Source organism: Lissotriton vulgaris, chromosome 1_1, assembly GCF_964263255.1.
Source record: "Lissotriton vulgaris chromosome 1_1, aLisVul1.2, whole genome shotgun sequence".
In the NCBI taxonomy this organism is placed as follows: domain Eukaryota; kingdom Metazoa; phylum Chordata; class Amphibia; order Caudata; family Salamandridae; genus Lissotriton; species Lissotriton vulgaris.
In genome coordinates, this window is record NC_141685.1 from 1,366,872,913 (window position 1) to 1,366,888,748 (window position 15,836).

Below are 15,836 nucleotides of genomic sequence, written 5' to 3' on the forward strand. Positions count from 1 at the left end.
ATAGATTTTTCCTGTCTCCACAGAGTCTACAGTAATTTTATATATTTTAACAGCTGCTATTTTTTTCAGCTCATAAAACTCTCATGCAACTACCTGCCAATTATATGCAAATGCCTATTTTAGTCACGTAGTTTGCTTTTAATGGGTTATTAACTCTTGTCCATAGATTGGAGTGGGTGTTATGAAGGAAATTGAGGCCTTAACATAGGTACTGTCTCAGAGGCACAAATTCTTTGTGTCACAGAGACAAGCAGGCCCTTTCACAGAGACAGGCAGGCCCTTTGACCTAGATTAGCCCTCATTTCACAATAACGAGCAACAGAGAGGCTGTCCCCTTATCTGATCACTGTGTGCTCTGTGCACAGAAGACGGTCCATCCTAAATACGTAATCTCCATGTCCAACAGTGACTAACCTACGTCCCAACCAATTCTTGGAAACAGACCAAGAACACATCTTCCTCTGACCAACATTACGTCAATCCAAGACACCTATCCAGTATAAGTATACCTCCCTTTGCCCAAGCAAACCAGAGGAGACAGAGACTTCCAGGCGGACACTCTGCCTGAGGCGCTGCAACCTGCGTCATGCCACAGCTCCAGCTGGCAGAGGTCAAACACCCATCTGTGGGTGTCCAGCTCAAGATCAGGATGAAGTCCCAATAAGGTAAAGGGGTTAGACTAACTCCTAGGGGGATTCTTGGCTCTCTAAGATCTACACACATGCTAGGTACACTTAGGTACATCTAGTTAGGCATCATAGGGGTATAGGCTTTATCTTAATGCATTCTGTATTTCATGTATGTGTTCATTACTGTTGCAAAATGGTAGAACTATACAAAGCCTTTTCATTTAACTGCACTGCTGGCCATAATTCTCTGCTACTGTCCAACAGTTGTCGGAGCACATATAACCAGTACTAGAATAACAACTGTGCAATAAATGTTATTGTAAACACACCGACTGTTTCTTCTATGTACTTCTCTGAGATGAGTGACTGAATGAAAAGTAGTATTTTGTTTCCATGATCCTGAGGGATGTGGGTTTTATGTTATGTGGTTGCCAGAAGCTATTCCCTTCTTGTCTTCAAGAAGTTTCTAGTGGCCTCTGAGCTAGCTGGTACATAGTAATTAAGCTTAATATACATATTAGGGGCATACAGACCTCAGTCCTATGCCAAGCCTATCGTGTATGTTATTCCAATGCGCAGAACCTATAAGGGATATAGGAACTACACTACAATAAAAAGCACTGGGGTCTTTATATAACAAAGCTGGCCAATGCTGTGGCACTAGGGGCACCAGTACCAAAGTCTTGGCTAGGGGCCGTTACAATCCCGGTGTATAAGAAAGGCGACAAAACACAGCTTGGGAACTACAGGCCTATTAGCCTGTTAGACACGGTACAAAAGGTGATTGGAAAAATGACCCTAGAGAAAATATTGGCCTGGGTAGAAGAGAAAAATATTCTGACCCCCTTAGTGGCTGGATTTCGTAAATTAACTAGTACCACAGACCAGATATTCAGATTTACACTACTATACTGGAAGACGGTAGTACTAGGAAAAGGCAGCATCTATGCAGCGTTTATAGATTTACGTGCTGCCTTTGATTTAGTCCCTAGATCCCAGATGTGGAAAGTGCTAAGCAAGATGGGTATGCCGCTAGAGATCCTAACACTTGTGATGAGGTTGCATGAGTCAAATTATGCAAAAATACAGTGGGGGGGGGGGGGGGTGTCACGGCCAAGTAACCTCTGAATTCCCGGTAGAGCGTGGGGTGCGCCAAGGCTGCGCTTTGGCCCCCACGCTCTTCTCATTGAGCATTGATGGGGTAGTTGAACGTATGTTGCTGGGAAAAGTAGATGCTCCTAGCCTGGCTGGAGTGAAAACTCCAATTCTACTATTCGCTGATGACACGCTAATTTTATCTAAAACCCTTAGCGGGTTACAGCGAGCCCTGAAGATCTTTGAGGTTTTTTGTGTCAACCGGGGGTTGGAAGTTAATGTTACAAAGACAAAGCTTATGGTATTTAACCCCCACCACAGCTTTAGAGGGAAATTCTCTTATGGATGGACAAAAAGTGGAAATGGTATCGGACTTTGGTTACTTAGGTATCCACGTGTCAAACGGAGTAAAATGGGGGAAGCATATAGAAATGGCGGCATTAAAACTCCGCCAAAACACGGGAGCTATAAGCCCGGAGCACAGGAAGTCCTTGACCAAGCCGGTACAACCAGCACTGCAAGTATATGAGGCGCAAGCCCTAAGTTCGGCCCTTTATGGTGCTGAAATATGGGCTTATGATAAGTTAACGTCACTAACGCTTGTGGAATTTTTTTTTTGCCGTAATCTTGTTGGCCTCCCTAAAAGTACCCCAATCCAACTGCAGCGCTATGATCTAGGCAGGGAAGCCCTCTCAGATATGGCTAGATTACGACCTATTCTATTTTGGAGGGTTACTCCGGAACTTATAAATGTTAAATGTCGTATACTTGTAAAGCGCACAGCTGCCCCAGCAAAGGGGCGTCCCGGCGCTGTATACTGCTGGGGAACCCATCCTGGCTTTCCCTGTGAGATTGTCCCTCCTGGGCATCTCCAAGGTGAAGACAAGCATCCCTGGCGCTGATGGGGCCGTTAGTAGAGATTAAGCAAGCTATTGCCCAGAGTTGCTGAGTGAGACCCATGGTTGGAGTAGGCACCGAGGCGAGAATTATCGAGTCCGCTGACCATGGCCCAAGACCCTGCCGCGTCGGGAATCAAACCCTGGTCCCGGGTCGACCTCTGCTTCCAGGTCTGCCGCCTCTAACCAGTGAGCCACACCACTCTACTTATGCATTACGCTCTGGGATTTCTGTATGTGATTAAAACTGATATATTCCACAAGATAACTTGGCTCAAAGAACTTCATAAAGTATTGGGAATAATGGGTATGCAGGAGTTGTGGGAGAACCCTGAGACAGCCCAGTTCCCAACCAAAGGCGCCATAAAAGAAAGGTACTGGGAAATGGTCGCCTACGGGAAGTGGAATGATGTTGATCCCTCTACTATGGATTGTCGCTTTTTGGAAACAAAAGTTTCTCCTAGCTTAGAGCCCTATTGGGACAACATCACAAAGCCGGAGGATAGGAAGCTCTACTTCCAGCTTAGAGCAGGGTCACTCCCTATAAGATCACTAACCGGTAGATGGGGTATAGGTAATTCTGAATTATGCCCGGCGTGTAAAAGTGAAAGCGAGACCATTGCCCACCTTCTTTTTGTTTTTAGGGCCTACTTAACCCCCCGACGTGTTTGGCTAAAGGCGATGTGCAAATTGCTAGGCACAAGGGACAGCAAGGTGGCCTTAAGAATAATTTCCACTAACACCTTGCCGGTTATTACAGTTGCGGTCGCCAAATACTTTGGGTGGGCATGGGCCATTAGAAGAAAACTTGTGGTGGGCTTGACCCCCTCGAAGTGATTGATCTGTTTTCCTTAATTTGTCTGTCTCTATAGTAAAAGCATAAAATGTTTAAACTGTGTTCTCGGGGGCATCTAACATAACGATTGTCTATTTTAACTTGTTTTTTAAACTGCAGTCAGTATGTTTTCTCTTAATGGTTTTTAATTGTATTAATATATATGATGAATTTTGTGATTTGTAAATAGTTTTAGTAACTAATACATCTCAAGTCAAGTCAAAAGATCTTTATTCGGAATAAAAAACATCCATAAAAGTACAAACAGAAACATTTTAAAAACATTCAATTCAATAGTTACAATTGGAGAATAGTCCGTGGGCAAACGGGCACAATCAATCAAAATCAAAATCCATTTACAATTTCACAACTATACCAAATCTGTCCCTCCCTAATGATAGATTTTTTAGTTTTTTTTTTTTTTTTTTTTAAAAGAAAGAAATATCTTACAGTATCATTTAAAACACTGTTTAAAAACACAATTTTAAAACCATTGTTAAAAGAGGATGGACATCACATTGATTATAATTTTATCTATTTACACATAATTTTTTATATTACAAAAAGATAAAAAGAGGTGGACTTCAAAATTCTATCAAGAAAGTGCAAAATAGAAAGTGCAGTGTGCAATGGTTATACATCAATATTAAGGGTGACTCTCGATCTGACAGCAGCTTTGAGAAAACAGCTCATCCTGAAAATAACTTCATCTGATCCCAATACCTGGAAAGACCGAAGTGCCAATTTAAAATTTGTCAATCCGTTTTTCTTACAATAGGGCATAAGATAATGTACAGTGAATTTTTTATAAAAACCACAAAAGAACAAGAAATGCATAAGACTTTGCTTCATGTCAGGGTTACAAGGGCAGTTTAAGGTTTCGAGGTATTTATTGTATCCCAGCGGGAAGTTCAGTAGATTAACTATACTCCCATCTCGGAAACGAAACAGTAAACCCCTTACCCATCTACCAAGATGCAAACGCAAATATCTGTACGGTGGGCCAGGTTTTTTAATATGTGGTTCAGAGTAGGCCAAATATTTTACAACCGTGCATTTAGTCTGGTTCTTTCTGTCCCGCTCTTCACAATATAAATCATACAATGCCCTTAAAATGATGGTCTTATGGGAGCGATTTATTAGGTTTGGTGATGTGAACAAGGAAGCCAAACCCACACTTGCAAGGCACTCTTTTACTGATTTCAGCCATGGTATATGATGTCCCCTATCACACTTTAGACAATCCAAAATGATTTCACGGGTCAATGTAGCAGCCGGGTTGTTCCATATTTTTATCCAGAACAGTGCTGGTCTTGATCTCACAAAATCCTCTATGTAGGGAATATTTAGTTCATTATGACAAACATGGCTTGGAGAACAAATAACCCCCCCCAATGCCTTACGACAAAATCTATTTTCTTCTATTTGAATAGGGGAGCAGTTGGTATAGCCCCAAACCTCGGCGCCGTAAGTGCCGGTTGGCATGCATTGGGTTTGATATATCTTAACCAGGGGAGTTATCACATCAGCTTGGTTGGGTTGTCTCAAGGAGGTTACACAATTAATGGCCTTGCCCAACTTATTCCTGGCATAAGAAACATGTGCATGCCACGTACCACTATTTGAAAATAGGAGCCCTAAATAGGGAAAAGTGCTGGTGCTTTTTAAAACATTTGGCCCTGAAGTAATCTGGGGAATTTTGTGATTTTTTGGGCCACAGCTCATAATCAATGATTTTTTAAAATTGGTTGTTAGGCCTAAATCGGCCATAAAAAGGACAAACCCTGAGATTAAAATACGCAGTGCCTTCGGAGTGCGGCCCATCAGGACCGCATCGTCTGCGTAGAGAAGGGTGGGTATAGGGGCTCCATTAATATAAGGCACATCACTAGTTAGGGTGCTCAAAGTACCGCTTAGCTTATTGATGTACAAAATAAACAGGAGAGGGGCCAGCACACACCCTTGCCTGACCCCCCTACCAACGCTAATATCATCAGAAACTTCACCCATTTGATTCACACGTACACAAGCTTTAAGATCGCGGTGTAAAAAAGCTAAAAAATGTACCAAATGGTCATCTAAACCATATTCAAGAAGGGTAGACCAAAGCCGGGAGCGGTTAACAAAATCAAAAGCCGAGCTCAAATCCATAAAACCAAAGTATAAAGGGGATTTCTTTGCAATATTATATTTTCCCATGATCAAGTTCAAATTCAAGCATTGTTCCACCGTTCCGACATTGCTGCGGAACCCAAACTGGCTAGGATGTAGGATGTTATTCTCATCAGTCCAAGTTCTTATCCTTTTGAATAAGATCCGTCCCAAAACTTTTAAGGTATTGTCTATTAAGGAGATTGGGCGGTAACACCCAGGATCCAGCCTGTCTCCCTTTTTAAAGATGGGAACAATAATGCTACGTGACCATGTTTCCGGAATCTCTCCTTCGGTTAAATTATTAAAAACATTGCATAATAATGGGGCCCAAAAATCTGGCTCACATTTTAATTGGTCTATAGAGAGCCCATCGGATCCGGGCGCTTTATTCCCGGCACTTTCTAAAATCGCATCAAATACCTCAGATGTAGAAATAGACATTGGGTGTGGAGGGGGTAACAACAAAGGAGGATTATCTGGTGTTGCGTAGATTTTACCAAAGTGTGCAACCCAGGTAGGACCAGTAATGTTACAGTTAATTTCGGTCAAGTTAGAACCGATGGATCTTATTTCCTTTACCTCCTTCCAAAACCCAGTGGTATCTTTTAGGTCAGCAGATCATGCCAGGGAATCCCAGTGGGTTTTCAGTAAATCATTTGATCTGGTGCGTAAAGCACGCTTGTACTCTGCTCTGAGCAGCCTTACCCGCAGTATGTCCCTTGGCTCAGCTTTTAAGGCAGCTCTAAGCATCCTGTTTGCTTTTGAGCATGGGGCATCAAACCATCTGGGCGTTTCCTCAGCCTTACTAGAGGCTGGTCTGGAAATTTCGCCTTTAATTATGGTACAGAGTTCAGAGAACGATTTAACCACGTTGATCCCATGATCCTCTGTAGTGAGACAATCTTTGATCAAAGTTGGATGTTTTTTACATACTCCTGCCAGGATTCCCTTATTGTCTGCCCCCTTCCAGATTACCCTTAACTTATCTGTCGAGACTTCCAGACCCCTTGCGCCTATTTCGCATCTTGGACGCTTGCCCTTCGGTAATGATAAATGGATGGCGATTGGGTAATGATCACTGTGAATTTCACACACTACTTCTGCCCTTGTTAATGCCTTTGCGACGGCGTGTGAAACAAAAACATAATCAATCGTTGTACCACCCCCATGACCAATAAAGGTGGGGAATGGGGATGCATGGTTTTCCATGCCTACATGTTCCATGCAATTAACAAGTTCGCTAGTAGCAAGAAAATCTAACAATTCTATACCTCTTTTGCATGGGGGATTTCTTGGATGTACGTGTGCATTAAAATCTCCCCCTAAACATATGCCATCAAATTTACCGTGTACCTGTCCATCCATAATTACATTAATAAAATCAAATAAAAGAATAAAATTTGGGTTAGGTTGGGACAAAAAATCATTGTTATAGAAATTGATTAAACACAGTTTTATCCTCTGGGTATACGAGAGTGCCATGAAACTAGGACAATTTGTTTGTAGTTCGTCAATTTTAGCTTCAGCAGAAATTTTTATCCAAATGGACAATCCACCACTTGGACGGCCTGCCAAAGGGACCGAGGCAGTCCTGTTGTGGCAACTGTACCCCTCAAACAATAGGTCCTCAACACACCAAGTTTCTTGGAACATCAATATGTCATAACAATTGACGCAGTCCCTCCATGAAGGAATTCCCATCTTGGACTTCAGGCCCGCAATGTTCCAACTGAAGATTGTTAGGTTATTGTTTTTATTACTCCTTGAACAAGGACCCTGGTTAGTACTTGGGGCAGATTTTGGTGTAACATGGCCTTGTTGAACGCTTAGTGGACTGGGTGGAGGAATATCCAGTGTTGACAGGGCCGCCTCTGAGGGTGATTCCTCTAACTGTGCTGCCTCAGAGCACACGGAAAGTGGTACGGTGCTTACAGAGGGCAGTCAGTCCAAAGTGTCCAGGTCCTGGAATATTCCAAACCTATTCTGCAAGGGAAAAACTGGGGGGGGTTGCATCATCTTGTGGGGAGGACGATAAAAATATTTTAGTGGTAGTGGGGTCACCACAGTAGACGGGCCATGACGACCAGGATTGTAGTTCAAGAGGTATTTTGCAGTGCCCGGGTTTCTAAAGTTAATTACAATACAGTCCCCATTGATGTTTTTGTAAAGGGGACCAACCCAGGTTACTCGCCGTGTGGTTATGATTTCTTTTCCAATATCATAACCCACTCCCTTGTGCTTTGTTAACCAGTCTATACACTTATTGTGAAGTTGAACCCATGATTCTCCTTGACCTTCCTTGAGCGGTGGGATGCCAGCCAGAACTAAAACATACGGACAAGCCTCAGGTGGAAGATGTAGGGCCGGGCCTTGATGTTTGATAGGCCTATTGTCCTCATGCGTGATCTTTTTATCGTGCTGGCTGGAGTTGACAGGACCCTTCTGTGCTAAGGTGGTCTGCTTCGCTGCATTACTGTTTTTAATGGGATTAATTGATGATCCACTTGCATCATTAGCGGAGACAGAGGATTTGGACGAAGTGACATGTCCATGCGTAGGGTTACATGTAGGTAAGGGAGTGTTGGTTTGACAAGCAAACGAATTGCTGCCTGTTGTGCCCTTACTTTTAGACACCTTAGGTGTGACAGACTGTACTGGGTTAGTAATGGCTTGTTGTTCCACTGTCCTGGCATTGCCATGGTCAACTGTAGTAGGGACACGGGCGGTGGATTCGAGATCTTTTAGCAGACGTTCTACTCTCATTTTGTCCAAGTTCGCTATACCTTTTCTCTTTGCATCTTCGTTTTTAATTATATTCTCCAATTTATCAAGTCTTTTAAAAATATTATTAAATTGTTTGATCATTTGACCTTCCAAATTTTTAAAAATTGTATCGGCGATAGTCTCAATAAGGTTCCCCTCTGACTTGGAATAATGACTGGGTTTGTCAGTTCCGTGGGGGGACTCAGTCTGGGTGGAGATAGATATATAATTTGACCCCTCGTTATTTATAACGACTACATCACCCAGATGTGGTTGATCTTGTGTGGGTACTATATGCTGGACCAACTTTTGTCTCTTCCCCTTATTCCACATACTTTGTGGGGTTGGTTGGTTAACAGTCCTTAACGGCTGCTTCCGTTTATTATGGGTTATTTTAGCAGGGCCCCTCTTTCTCTTGGCTGCCACTTTGTCAGATACCTTGTTAGCAGCCTCTGTAGATGTTATTACTGGGGCATTGCCAAGAGTCACTTCTGGTGCTATGTACGTGACAGTGTCATCATCGTCTAAGACAATTGGTACTTCAACAGCGGGATGTGAGGGTTTTACAACGATTATTTCAGGATTTATATGGGTGTTGCAATTGCCATTGAGACTGTTTGTGGCATGTAGTTGGTTAATACTCATTGGACCCATTGAAAACCTCCTTTCTGTCTCAACAATCTCGTTGAATGCAGTGTCTATCAATGCCTCAAACGACGTTAGCAGTGTTACAGGGGACTCTGCGTCTTGAGTATGGAAGTCAGCATTGTTACTTAGTGCGGTACAATCAGCCATTGTAGACAACCTATTGGTGAACTAACCTTATTGAGGAATGTTGGTGGGGTGGCCCGCCCGACCACTGTTGACCTCTGAGGGCCTCAGAGGGCCCGCCCTTGTCCCGGGCTTCTCCCGGCGCTGCCCGCGCGCGTCCCGCGTCGCGCACAGTGTTGGGAGTTTATTATTAGGAGGAGGAGGGGCTAACTGGCCACAGGTGCTCCTGGCTCACCGATTAGCGCTGGGCTGCTGGGAGTGGTAGTCCGTGTTCTTCCAGGTACACGGAGGGTGGCGGGGAACAGGTTGGCTTTTCTTCCCGTTTTCGACCCCCAGAAGTACGCCCTCAGTCCACGGGCAGCACAGGTTCCTTATTGCAGGCAGGACAGGAAAGGAAAAGCGCCGGCAAGAAAGCTTCACGCAGCGGCACCCGCGCCAGCGGGTGCGGCAAGTTGTGATGTACTGCGAGGCTAACTGGCCACAGGTGCTCCTGGCTCACCGATTAGCGCTGGGCTGCTGGGAGTGGTAGTCCGTGTTCTTCCAGGTACACGGAGGGTGGCGGGGAACAGGTTGGCTTTTCTTCCCGTTTTCGACCCCCAGAAGTACGCCCTCAGTCCACGGGCAGCACAGGTTCCTTATTGCAGGCAGGACAGGAAAGGAAAAGCGCCGGCAAGAAAGCTTCACGCAGCGGCACCCGCGCCAGCGGGTGCGGCAAGTTGTGATGTACTGCGAGGCTAACTGGCCACAGGTGCTCCTGGCTCACCGATTAGCGCTGGGCTGCTGGGAGTGGTAGTCCGTGTTCTTCCAGGTACACGGAGGGTGGCGGGGAACAGGTTGGCTTTTCTTCCCGTTTTCGACCCCCAGAAGTACGCCCTCAGTCCACGGGCAGCACAGGTTCCTTATTGCAGGCAGGACAGGAAAGGAAAAGCGCCGGCAAGAAAGCTTCACGCAGCGGCACCCTAACTAATACATCTGTTTTTATGCTGTATGCTTTTATGAGTTTTATCTGTCCCTCTTCCTATTGGTTTATGTGCACGTGCTACCCCTGGAATGTTAAGGTGTATTTAAGTGACGTCACTACCCAGCTCGATGAGAAAGACCCGGCGACGCTGCATGGTCATCTTTCCTCTCACAAGCTCTTTCTTCTGGTAAATAAATACCAATTTCATATAATCTTCTCGTGTGTCATTATTTGATAACACAACAGCTACCACTAGGTGGCGCCACAACCACTCCTCATTGCAGGCAGCGCCTCTATGGTGTCCATTTAGGGTAGGAAGCAGCCTTGCCATCTCCATCCAACCGCTACCAACTGGCCGTGCTGGTGATCATAGTTTTCTCTCCCTCTGCGAGCTGTTTTCTCATTGTGTGGACAGTCTTTCTCCCCTTGATGCCTGGTCGTCCCTTAGTAGGCAACAAATAGCCACTCTGGGACCACCTTCCCTCGCTGTGGCCTCTCGTCCAACCTGCAGTCACATCACTGCCAAGGAAGGCAGGTAAACGGCCTCTACCGCAGAAGGTAGCGGGTTGGGTGATTTTACCTCCGGGTGCAGTTCAGCATTGTCGTGCCACATCAGTAAGGCGCTCCACTCCCTCCCCTCCTCACTGAGACAGACAGTGGCAGGCGGTGCAGCTGACGGGCACTCCAGCAAGAAGGGGAGGCGCTATGATTTCAGTTTGGGCCTCCTGCCTGGTCACCTTTTTGATTTCTTCCATTGTTTGATCTCTCCTTGTTTCTTGTTCCAATTCTGCGTTTGTTATGAATGCTGGTGTGTTGTGCTTCAGGATGAAATTCAAGTATTCTTTCGCCATTGTTGTTGTTTCTGTGTTGCGTGGCAATGGATGTCTGGACATATAGTCAGCTGGGTTATGTTCCTTTCCAGGCTTGTGTATTATTTTGAAGTTGTAATCCATCAGCCGTATTCCCCACCTCTCTATTCTTGGTGGTATCTTTGCGTTTGGGTTTCCGTAAATTGTTACTAGAGCTTGGTGATCTGTTACAATTGTGAAAGGCTTCCCGTAGATGAACATGTGGTAGTGTTCACACGCGCACACAACGGCCAGACTTTCCTTCTCCGGTTGAGAGTAAGCTCTCTCAACGTCGGACAAGCTCTTACTTCCGTAAGCAACTATGCATCTCGGCGAGTCTTTTCCTGGTTTGTGTTGCTCCAGTATTGCCCTCAGTCCTACTGGGCTGGCGTCCACCGTTAGTTCTGTACACAGTAGTGGGTCAAAGTATGCTAGATGATCTACCGCTGTTACTGCCTCTCTTATTTCTTCGAATGCCGTGCTGCACTCTTTTGTCCATGCAAAAGTTTGTCCCTGTTTCGTCAGCTCCCACAGTGGTGCGCTCACTGTTGCAAAGTCTTTGATATATCTTGCACAGTAACTGGCAAGTCCAAGAAATGACCGTACTTCTGCTACATCACTTGGTGGTTTCGCTTCTTTCAGAGTGTCGCCCTAGCTCACATTTGTCTTCATTTAATGTGAGGCCAGCCTGTTCTAGTTGGGCACACACCTCTCGCAACGCCTTGTCGTGTTCTTCGTCTGTCTTGCCAAACACTAGGATGTCATCGCTGTAATTGAGACTAATTTTCACTGGCCTTATCACCTGTCTGATCGTTTCCTGAAATATTTCTGCTGCTGACGATATCCCAAAGCTTAGGCGCTTGTATCGGAATAGACCTAGATGTGTCGAGAAGGTTGTGATATATCTCGACTGTGGATCCAGCTCCAGCTGGTGATATCCCTTACACAAGTCCAACTTTGAGAATCGTCTTGCTCCTGTCAGGCAACTGATCATGTCGTCGAGGTGTGGTCCAGGGTGTCTTTCTCTTTCGATCGCCATGTTTGGTATCCTCATGTCGACACAGATTCTTATTTTCGATGTGTTTTTCTTTGGCACGGCTACTATCGGCGATACCCACGGCGTTGGTCCTTCTGCCGGCTCGATGATGTCTTGTTTCAACAGCGCATTTATTTCTTCCTCTACTTGAGGTTGCAGGTGTATTGGTACTCGCCGGTGATGCTGAGCTACTGGTTTCTTTGTTTCGTCGATGTGCAACGTTATTTGTCGCCCTTTTAGCTTCCACAGGCCTTTCGGTAGCTTTGGATATTCTTTCAAGATGTTTCCTTTTTCTGACATGTTATATGTCATTGCTATCAGGCCCATTATTTGTGCTGTTACATTGCTCAGTAGGCAGGGTGCTGGAATATCTCCTTTCAGTACATGAATCTCTTCTCTGAGTGTTTATATGTTATATCTTCAGTGAATTTCCCCAAAATTGTTACTGGTTTCCTTGAGCCCCAAGTGAACACTTCAACCCTTGATGGTCTCAGCACCGGTTTTATTTCCATTCTCTCATATTCTGACGCACACATGATGTTGCATGTGGCGCCGCTGTCAAGCACGAACTGTGCTTTATTTGGTCCGACTTCTATTGTCACTGATTCCATTTTTTTGATTGCTTTCTTGTCTACCAGACGAATGCTTTCTTCTCCTGTGTCTTCTTGAGTGGACATGAGGTACAGTCGCTCCACTTTTTCTTCTTCTTCCTCTCCTCCTGATTCTATTGACGAGCCCCTGTTTGCTGTTTTGATGTGTCTGACGTGCCTGCTTGTCGTCATCCACTGCCTGTTTGGTCTTCCTCTGTCATTTCTGAATTATGTCCCTTGACACACACTGGCAAAATGATTGCTTCTGTTACATTTTTTTACACATCTGTCCAAATACTGGGCAGGCGCCCTTGTGAGGAAATTCTAAACCACATCGGTAGCATTGTGGCCCTTGTTGTTTCTTCGTTGTGTTGTCGCGTTGTCCCTTTTTCCAGGTGCTGGTGCGACTGTTATCTGTCATGTGGTGTGCTTGTTCGATCCTCCGTTCCATCTGCTTTGATTGTATCTTTGCTCTTGCTTTTGCCCTTGCTAGCGACAGGATGTTTTCCAGCAATGTTGGTTCTTTCAATATTCTGGTGCGGAATTCAGTGTTGCGACATCCTTCAATTATCAGCAGGCGAATTGCTTGCTCGTTGTCATACTTGTCAAATTCGCAGTGCGTTACCAATTTTCTCAGTCGTGTCGCAAAGTCATCCAATGATTCATCGTCATGTTGGAAAGCTGTGGTGAACGTGTATCTTTCAACGTCTATGTTCCTTTGAGGGTCGAATTTGCTTGTTAGGCACTTGATGAGCTTTTTGTATGTTGATGTCTCTCCTGCCGGTAGTGTCACTAGCAGTTCATCCACGTCGTCACCCACGAGGTTTAGGAACAGTCCTAGCTTCTTTTCTTCTAGTACGTCAGTGGCCTCCATGTATCCCTCGAACCTAGCGATCCATCGCTCCCATCTTATTCCTTCTTGTGGTTCTGATAGATTGAACGGTAGTGGTCTGCGATATTGGGCGCTTGGCCGTGGTTCTTCCATCTTTTTCTTACAGTTCTTTTGTTATTACTTTGTAATGGCTCTTTCTGGTCTTTTCTTTTATTTATTTTCTTATTTGAGCCTCTCTTTGCTCTTTATTTTGTTATTCAGCTTCTTTTGCCACCTTTCCTGATCTTTTTGTGGTTCTTTCTGGCTCTTTTCGACCTTTTTTCCCTTCGCCTGACTTTAAAATGGCCGCTGACGTTTCCTGTGCTCCTATTGGCTCCCTCGCCTGACTTCAAGATGGCCGCCGATGGTCTCGTGAGACTTCGCAGCCAATCAGTGCTTCGCCTGATTTCAAAATGGCCGCCAGCAATTCCTGTGCTCCTATTGGCTCTCTCGCCTGACTTGCAAATGGCCGCCGAGACTCTCGCGAGAGCTTGCGCCGATTTGTATTCCTTCGCGCTTCTTTCTCTGGCGCTTACCCAATGCAGGCGATTTCGTCGTCGCAGCGGCCGGGGTGGGCTCCCGCGTCGCTGCTGTCCTTAATTTCGTTCTTTGGCCACTATGTTCTTCTTCTCGGCACCAGTCCAGGGTGGGCTCCTGGCTTGTTCACGACGTGGTCGATCCGGAACGCGTGGTTTCTTTATTTCTTCCTTCGTCGCCAGTTGTGGTATCGTGCAGGGTCCCCCCACAGATGACAGGACACGGTGCAGGCGATTTCAGGTATCTTTATTTCGTATCTCACATGAGCTTGTATTGGTGCTTCCTTCCCTGCCTCTTGCTTCCTGTGGTCTGTCCTTTGTCCCCCTGACCGGATGTGGTGTCCGGTGTCTGTCCCCCCAAGTCTGTGTCCCTGTGGGTCCTAGAGCCCATGTTCTCTGGTCACGACACTTACTGGACACAACGGATCAGCACCAGCCTTCGCATGCACGTGTTATCTTGCGAACCCTTCTTCCCTGCTTGCCAACGTCACCAGGCGGATGAGCGATTCCCTCATGCCTCATTCTCATTCCACCAATGTTTTACAGGCACTGAATCAGGCATGCTAGTGCCTGGAGAAGCTGCAGTATGGAGACATTTCACCTTGGCACGGAACGAGGCCTACACCCTCACAGGCGGGTACCACAGTCCCTGACCTACTGCTGACATGCAGCGCAGTGTCCTCCACGATATTGTGGGCTGTGTCGTGCTCTTTTCACTTTTGAGGCAGCTCTGTGGATTGAAGCTCCTCCCTTGGTTACGGGGTTCTGCCGGCGCTGTGGGGGTTTCGCTTTATGCGCTCCTTTTACACATCCCCTCCACTCATTGCTGCCCACTGCCAACTTCTGAGCTCAGTCAGCTCACCTTCTTCCCAGTGGTCCTATGTTGCCTTTTAGGGGTCATGGCAGGCAGGCAACTGCATTACATGGAGGCTGGATGCTGTCCTCTTCACTCATAGTGTGGCCGTTGTGCTGGCAACCGGTGCAGGGGTGCCGTGGGCATCGGCTGCACTTCCCCTCATGATTTAGTACCAAACTGGTGACAGCTCACAAGGGGCTCATCGCAATTGTAATGGTTAGAGCCCTAGGCCCTCATGCAGCTACAATAATGACGCAGACACATAGTCATATGGTCTGGAACTGGCCCATGGCCCATGGCACGTGCTCCCGGCCCCTTTTATTAGCAGGGTCACCTGACCAGGGACACCTGTGATAGATGGATGTGCGGTGAGTGTGGAAGCTAGCCCTCAAGGAGTGGCTGGTGGAAATACATATTGTAGAAACACTAGATCGTGACCAGCCGGTTACTAGAACCTCCTGGCCTTTTACTTCAGATTTAATTTCTGCGGCTCACCATTGAAATCACAATTGGTGTCTATACCAATAAGATCATAATAAATAGGAATAACTTCCTCTTTCGAGGACTACGTTACTCAGATATTCTATCTCATATTACTATTAGACGTCATACCTTTCCAGCCCTCTCTAAAGCCAACAGCTATGCAATTAAGATGCCACACATTACCATCACTTAACAACGCATAATTATGCATGACTTTAACAACCTCTTATGGTTTAAAAGAAAAATTAGTCTCTTCCTTAAACACTTTCCCCGTTTTTTTTTCTCTGACCAATTTTAATTCTACATGCCTTGGTATTGTTCCTTTCATCATATCTTGTGTAACCCTCACAAGCTTTCTTAATTCTATTCCTATTGTCTTCAGTAGGCTAGTAATTGATTTATGATTTATATTTTCACTTTGGATTACATTTTGTCCTAGGATTACGTCATTTTATAATCTCAAATGGTGTTAACCCTGTGCCCTAGTTAACAGTTATTCTATGGATCCACAT

General features: G+C 45.5%; 1 long non-coding RNA gene across 1 annotated transcript in view; it reads left to right on the forward strand.

Moving 5' to 3' along the window:
- Window positions 1-437: 437 nt before the first annotated feature.
- Window positions 438-15,836, forward strand: part of LOC147749194 (uncharacterized) — a 28,294-nt gene continuing 12,895 nt past the window's right edge. Inside the window, exon 1 of the long non-coding RNA XR_015299749.1 lies at window positions 438-665. This is a non-coding gene — a long non-coding RNA (uncharacterized LOC147749194). The remainder of the gene's footprint in view (window positions 666-15,836) is intronic.